Below are 8344 nucleotides of genomic sequence, written 5' to 3'. Positions count from 1 at the left end.
GAAAAAGCGCTAAAATAGGAACTAGTTACCGCGTTTCGTTACTTTTGGAAAATAGTAACGAAGTTACCGTTACAGTTACTCGAAAAGTAACTAGTTCCAGTAACTAGTTACTTTTGTAACTAGTTACTGCCCACCTCTGGCAATGATGCCCTTGGTCATGTAAGCTACTGCACATTTTACAATACGATAAAACGATTTCAGCTATTCGCTTTCAGCCTAATTATAATCTTTTATTTCTACCTCAAAATGATATTTACGACACAAAATTCCGTATCACATCCAGTAGGTTAGCCTGCACTACATCATTATAACATAGCGTGATGCCCTTCCGTGCCATTGCTCTTTGTATACCGGAAACTTGTATCATTATTCGATGATGAGCTGATGGAAGACCATTACCGCTATATCTTATCTTAAAACTTAAAAAAAATTGGCTTTTCAGCAACAAAAGTGCCTTTTTTCATAATCCTGCCCCCCAGTCAAAAACCGTTCCGGCGCCCCTGTGTGAACTCATGTGAAACGAATTCAGACAAGACATCTTGTATTTCAGCCAGTAAATCAGCCTTTTTTTACATGGATTCAACGTATTTAGGCCCTGTATCCTACCTTAATCAATGCAAAAAGCTCATTGAAAAGCCAGTGCGAACAGACTTTTCTCAAAACTGGTGGTAAACATGCCAACTTTTCGCTGAGAAAACAGCAACATAACGATGATTTGAAAATTGGATGAGGCTGTTCACCGGGCATTTAGTTAAATAACATGATGCGTTCTACTGGTGCAAATTGAGCTAAACTATCACACGATAAACTATCACATCGTGTGATAGTTTAGCTTAATTTGCATCAGTGAAGTGCATTGAATGTTAATTGGTAACAGTCATCATACAAAATATCAAACAAAAACAGCACCATGCAGGCTACATCAATCAACATACAAAATACTGTAGTGGGGTGGTGATCAAAATATGTGGAATTATAATAACAATCAGATTACACGACGTTGTGCAAAAGTGGATCGATAGAATATTTGCAGCGTTCTACAAACGCAAAATATTTTTTTTTTGAAATAGAGCATCAAATGTTAAAACAAAACATCAAATGTTAAAACATCGTTCTGCAGCTAATAAACTCTATTATATGTCTATAGCACTAACGTATCTCGACAAATTATAAAAGAATTCAATACAAGCCAGTTGAAGCCACTGCAAGCAATTCAATCGTAAAATAAATAAAATTGATTGAAATACGGTAATGCAAAAAAAGCGTCGCCGGCAGGATTCGAACCTGCGCGGGCAGAGCCCAACAGATTTCTAGTCTGTCGCCTTAACCACTCGGCCACAACGACTCGCGGCAACGCAAACCAAAAAGCTATTTGTATAGAATACAACACAACAAAATCAACTCTACGTCTCGATTGGAAAAGAGTGTGTGTTGACCGGTGTTGACCTATGGTCCTATGGTGTTGACATTCTACTTGAATTCTTTACCTGTGTTGCCTTCAGCTTAGCAGGGTTGCCATCAACATGGACCCAAAAATAAGGACAACCGAAAAATTAGGTTAGCATTTAAAAAACGTTTTTGGACATACTTTGTATTTATACGAGCCGTGTCATATCACATTCCATACTTTTTGCCAGAAACAATCTGCTCCGGCAACTCCTTGCTATTAGAAATTGCTTCATGGATCTCACGGCAGCTCAGTTGTAGGTTTATCGTTGCTTGTTTTGTAGCGGGATTTGACTGTCATCTCACTAAGTCTGTTCCTTTCCTTGGTCCACTGAATTCTCTTTCCACAAACGCATTGCTGACCGGAAAAGAGAAAATGATGCTAACCAGCGTGTAGATTTGCCGTGTAGAGCAGCGGAAAAGAGTTGTTTTCGATAAAGATTTTCATCCACTTGGCCTCAGGTTCATCCTTGCTCAACATATCATCTGGAATCAGTTCAGTTCACTTGTTTTTATTTCTGACCATCATATCAAAACAATACACGTCAACATAGCAAAGGTCGAGAAAAGGGTAGAAGCGACAAAACGAGAACGTTAAAACGTGCTTGAGACCGAAATAAGTTATTGATTTGAAGGAAATTTGGCACGGTCGCAACACCTTCAGATAAATTTAAGATATAGGCTAAAGGGAAAATAAAAAAGAAAATGTTACAAAAAAAACAAATAAACAACGAATCTTCTTAAGCAGAGCGTTAACAGCCGAGACCTTATCGAACACAGGGCCGGATTTAGGTGATGGGGGGCCCGGGGCACTTTTAGATCGGGGGGCCCCCATGCAAAAACCATCTCTACGTCTACAGTAGCATCAGTCCAGTACTGCACAGCATTTTGCAAATGCTTTAAACATTAAAAGGAAAAAATAACACAAAATCACATTTTTTTTCACATAGGGGGGCCCTTCAAAAGTCGGGGGGCCCGGGGCAACTGCCCCCTCTGCCCCCCCCTAAATCCGGGCCTGATCGAACAGCTCATCTTTCATTGTCATTAGTGGATCAACTTGTTTCGCCAACCCTTTGACTTCCACGTAGGCTACTCGATTGCTTGATCTTTCAGCAGGGTCCACTTGATGTGCGTTGGATACTTCTCAAATCGATATCACTTGTTGATATATTCCAAAGTAATGGTGTAGAACTCCTGGAAGCTCGCTTTGAGAACCTTAGCATGCTCTTCATCGACTTTTCTTAGTAGTTCGTCTGCATTGTTGCTCCGAAAAACCCTGAACACTAGCGTTTAAATATTTTGATCTTGAAAGATTCAATTATCTCTGCCAGTTCTGGAAACAATGCAGTTGACTTTTGCAGGAGTAGCAGTGGTTTATTGAAGAGCAAGAGAGCGCTGTAGAGGAATGATACGATGATCAGTGACTCTCCTCATTTAAAGAAATCCTTCAATATTCTTGGTGGATGTTTCAGCGAAAAAAAAAAAGCGCTTTGAGTGGTTCCCAGAGATCGATCATTCGCTCGAGTAGCCTAGCCTGCAGCATCAAGAGTGTGGTTTATCGAGTCGGCGTGTGTGTTGGTAGTTGCTGTCAAGTATCTCACAGAAATGCTTGAGCCTCATCGTTCTACCAGTTTGGCTTTTGAAGTAGCCTAGCTACCAATCTTCAGTACGATTGTTTCTATGTCAAGTGTGAGCCTGTGAGGCGCTCTGGTCCCTTCTCTGCTGCATTATGCAAAATATGAGCAGGGCAGCTGACTGGGATCAGATGCAATGTTTGCTCTTTGAGACGAGAGAAGACGTTATTTTTTCCACTATGTTGTGAACTTGTGATCCTCTAAAATTCACTGGTGGATTATAGGCACAAAAGGATGACGGCTGTTTCATGTCTAGGCTATTCTCTTGAATAGACGAGAGAATAACGTTCGTGATCTGTGCCGAGGTCTCGCCTGGCATCGATCGCAGGTCAAGAAGACGGACTCCAACTTTGGAGAATCTGATGACTAGAGGAAACTAATTAGACTAATTTTAGAATATTATGTTCTGTATTTGTTGAAAACAAGACAAAATGAGGACGCAAATCCAAAATAAGAACATTTCTTAGAAATAAGGACATTGAAGTTTTCTAAGACCTGGCCCTTCAAAATAAGGACAAATCTTAGAAATAATGACGGTATGGCAACCCCGTTAATAAGTAGTAACGTCTTCACACTTGGCGACTTGTTCAATGTTCATAAGTTCTTCAAACAAGGGGTCGCAAAAGCAACCAAATTCGGTAAATACACTGCTGCCACTGGCACTAATGCGAACAGACTGTTACTATCAATCTTTGTATTTGGTAGGCTACATTACGACTCAACTCTTCGGAGTTGAGTATCTGCTTTGTTTTGAGGGGCGCCGGAACGATTTTTGACTGGGGGGCAGGATTATGAAAAAAGGGCACTTTTGTTGCTGAAAAGCCATTTTTTTAAAAAGTTTATGATAAGATATAGCGATAATACTCATCCATTAGCTCATCATCGAGTAATGATACACGTGTCTGGTATACAAATAACAATGGCACGGAAGGGCATCACGCTATGTTATAATGATGTATGCTATCCTACTGTGATACGGAATTTTGTGTTGTGAATATTATTTTGAGGCAGAAATGAAAAATTATAATTAGGCTAAAAGCGAATAGCTGAAATTGTTATATCGTATTGCAAAATGTGCAGTAGCTTACATGAACTTGAAAAGCGCCATTGCCTCCCCTGCCCCTCTATCCACAGAAAAAAGTGAGGACATGAAGGCATCCGCCCCCCTGCCCCCCCGCTTCCGGCGCCCCTGGTTGTTTCTACTGTTTATGTTTGATTGTAATATAAACTATCTTGATTCTGATGCACATAAATAAAATTCTAATAGCCTATGTGGTCTTCTTCTTGCGTTTGATGCCACAGGTGTACGAACCGGGGGTGCAATCGCACCCCCAATTTGTCGAAAATTTGGGCGAGATGTTGTTTGTTGTTTAGTACGGTCCTTGACAAAATTTAATAAATCTGAAAATGGAGAAATGGAATAAAAAACACATATCAGAATGATGGAGATGGAGAAAAAGAAAAGGATCCAAAACCTGTGTTGATGGCAGAGGTCTATTTGTAGCTGTTCATCTGAAACATTTACGAACAAAAGTTCGAAGATATTGCTTCCTCTTGCAGATGTAGTGCTGAGAAATAGTCTAATACCAATCAACAAAGCTTGAAGTTGATATCTGAATTCAACACCGTTGAACAGGATTTCCTGGAATCGGAATACCGGTATCAACTTTTTCACCATTTCACTCGCAACAGCGAAATCAAAACTGCTGTACAATGTAGGCTACAAAATTCCTAATTTCAAATGGGTTAGATAAAAGTATGCTCCACTTTGCAAAAGCTGCAAAAATTCTAGCATCAGTTCCTGCAACTTCATGTTCAGCTGAGAGGTCTTTTTCCAGATTACGACGACCGAAGACATATCTGAGATCAACAATCACGACTGTCAAACTTAGCTTTGTTGCACTTTGAAAGACCAACAACAAATAAAATGGATGCAGTGGCGTAGCAACGCAATATGCCGCCCTTGGATTTTTGCACGAAATGCCGCCCCCCCCCCCCCCCTTAATACTGTTGTAAAAGCTGATTAAAGTTCCACACAACAGAAGAATTAAAGCCATGTTTGTTTAGTTTTTATTGAAAGTTCAAAATTCAATTCGTCCAGCTTTCATTGAAGCAAATTCAGCAATTAAATCATCAAAAGATAATTTCTCGACTAAATCACTTTCAATGAACAGTAGTCTATTGCTGGCGCAGACAGCCTGCTTTCTCCCATAGTCGATCTCAAGTAAGATTTTATCAACTTCAGTTTTGAAAAAACCTCCTTCACAGCTTGCGGTAAAAACAGCAACATTGAGGTAAGGCTTGACTCATAAATAAAGTGTAAGGTGCTGATTCACATAAACGATGTTTGCTTAACCAATGCAGCACGTCCAGCGTTGTAACGTCATTTTTAAATGTGAAACCACTGGATTGCACTAGTCGATTAAACATAGAGATTTCTAGTCAACTCGGTAAAATTAGGCTGCGTCATCAGCATACATTTTCTCAAATTTGTCCATATCTATTTCGTTACTGTCACTTCGCAACATGGAGTGGGGATTTAAAAGGACGAATACTTCACTTAACAATTGATTGACATTTTATTTTTGTTGCGAGTATAAACACACATATTCAACAAAGTCGGATAAAACAAACGATAACGTTGAATGTATTATGAGTGGATACTGCAACGGGTGGCTGCGAAGTGACCTGGAAGGTCTTCTAGTCGAGCAGCCACCCTCAACAAAAGAAAAAGTAACAAATTAAACATCAATGAAACAAGGCAAAAGAAAGACATAAATTTACGGTATAATTGCTTGAATGAACACAAAATACATCATCTAATAAAAGTTCTACATAGTCCTGAGGCCATTATCATTGGTAAAATGATAGTAGTAAATTTTTATAAAATTTTTTAAATGAGTTACGTGATTTTTTTCTTATTTCCAATGGGATTGAATTCCAAATTTCCACTCCTGTATACTTGAAACTACGTTGAAGTTTTGAAGATGAATATTGAGCAACATAAAAATTATCCTTGTCAATTGCATTTCTGGTATTGCGAGAATGAACATTTTTTGCTTTTTTAAAATAATTAGAAAAAGTACATGGTGGTGAATTGTTTTCATATTTGTGCATTAAGTTTGAAGTTTCGAGTTTGAACAAATCTTTTATTTTAAGAACATTTAGTTGTTTGAAATATGGAGTCACGTGATCCGACCATCGACCTCCCGCGACTATTTTTATTGCTTTGCTTTAGAATGTTTGGAGTTTGTCGACATGTGTCTTAAAAGTGGAACCCCATATTGTTATTGCATATTGTACAGTGGCGTAGCCAAGGGGGGGGGGGGGGTTTTGGGGGTTACACCCCCCCTTTGGCACACGTGTGACGTCACGATATTGAGAATGATGCTTTCAGTCTAAAAAAAATTGCCTAATTTTAAACAAAACTGCATTAAAAGATCGAGTTTTGCCAATACCAAACATCTCAGCCAGGAATTAGCAACAAGAAAACATAGAGACTTAGCTTTATTTCCGAAAAATGCCGAAGAAAACATGATCTTATCCTTTTGCTATGCCACCAGACAGCACCATTTTACAGGAATATTCATACTCACATTCTTGTTGAAAATGCTCTCAGAATGCACCAAATTCAAAGCAATTTTTCAAAATTTTCTGAGGGAGACCCCCCAGACCCCCCGCCGCTGGGTCGTCAAAACCCCCCCCTTTCAAAATTCCTGGCTACGCTACTGATATTGTATATGAGGATGCACAAGCGAGTGATATAATTGAAGTCTTGTTTTCGGAGGAATGAAAGATTTCAATTTAGACAAGATGCCGACGGACCGAGCAAGTTTTAATTTTACATCATCAATGTGGGGTTTAAACGAGAGTTGATTGTCAATAGTTATTCCAAGATATTTAGCGTGGTCAACTATTTCTAATTTATCACCGTTGTAGAGAACATTGATTTTATCAAGATTACTGTAGCTTTTTTTTGGCGGAATTACTAATAAATTTGATTTGGAAGTATTGATAGTTAACTTGTTGGCATTTATCCAGATATTGATTTCGACTAGTTCCGAGTTGAGCTTGTTTTCTAACAGACTTAAGTTTTCAGCTTTGATAATGAGACACGTGTCATCAGCAAACAATCTTGGTATTGATGATATGCTTTCAGCAAGCACATATTGCTGAAATGCTTTTCAGCTTCATTCCGAAACCGGTCCATAGCTTCTAACATGCATCTCTTGATTTCTTCAACTGCCGAGAGGCTACATCTGCATATTCGCCAGGCATCCTTTTCTTCCTTCTGATCCGACTCTCTTCGATCGATATTTCTTGCTTTTTGCAGATCTTGATCGCTCTTTCAATGCATTGCTTTACCAGCGCATTGCGCTCATTGTTCAAAAAATCAATAAATGCTTTCATCCTGTGGGTACATTTTCCCAGAGACAGACCTTTTCGCTGTAATTATTTTTGAGTGTCATACGATTCTCTTGGGACTTCCAACCAAAATTGTAAAAGATCGCATCAAAGATTCCACCCGCTTGTCCTCGTGAATCAATATTTTCATTTTGATCACAACGTTTGTTTAATGCACCCACCACACCAGTGAAATATTACTGAAGCGCTTTCACAACTTCATAGTGCGCACTCTATCGTGTGTCAGTCATTCGTTTTACCACATTTGACACATACTTAAGCAACACTTCCCATCTGTGAGTAAAAGAAGAAATAAATCCTTTCCACAACAGCAACAAATGGTTCAGAAACTTCCGACGATCCCACTACGTGAACTCCTGCAAGGTTAAGTGAGTGGTTTCCACATAGGATAAACAAGGCCTCAGAACTACTATTTTTTTTATTCTGCATTGCACTCCAGTACGGACTCCTGCCGTGGTGCAAGCATTGTCGTATGCTTGGCCTCTAGCCTACACATCATTATGTCGAAGCCATTTGCTGAAGCTCATTGAGAATAGACTTAGTAATTTCGTGTGCATTTTTCCGTGCAGTGGAAAAAAATTCCGAAAGAATTCCTTTATTTGTAGCCTACCTCGTTATTGCTGTCGATTTTGAGGTATCTAACAATAAAAGTCATTTCATCGATATGAGAGTCGTCAGGAGTACTGTCAAGTAAAATTGAGAAATGCTTTGCTGTCTATCTCCTCCAGCATGAGATCTTTTACCTTTTTATCAAAAAGCTCAATTCATTTTGGATAGCTGGTGAAAGGTAGGCCTATGTTGTCATACCCTTTTTGGAGAGTTTGGTACTAAAATGTGCT

General features: G+C 39.1%; 1 non-coding gene across 1 annotated transcript; it reads right to left on the bottom strand.

Moving 5' to 3' along the window:
• Positions 1-1263: 1263 nt before the first annotated feature.
• Positions 1264-1345, bottom strand: Trnas-aga (transfer RNA serine (anticodon AGA)). Its single transcript has one exon. It is a non-coding gene; the product is annotated as a tRNA-Ser (tRNA).
• Positions 1346-8344: the final 6999 nt, after the last annotated feature.

This window comes from Aplidium turbinatum, chromosome 7 (genome assembly GCF_918807975.1).
Source record: "Aplidium turbinatum chromosome 7, kaAplTurb1.1, whole genome shotgun sequence".
Lineage (NCBI taxonomy): Eukaryota > Metazoa > Chordata > Ascidiacea > Aplousobranchia > Polyclinidae > Aplidium > Aplidium turbinatum.
Note: the sequence above shows the minus strand (reverse complement) of the source record. Positions and strands in the feature narration are given on the sequence as shown.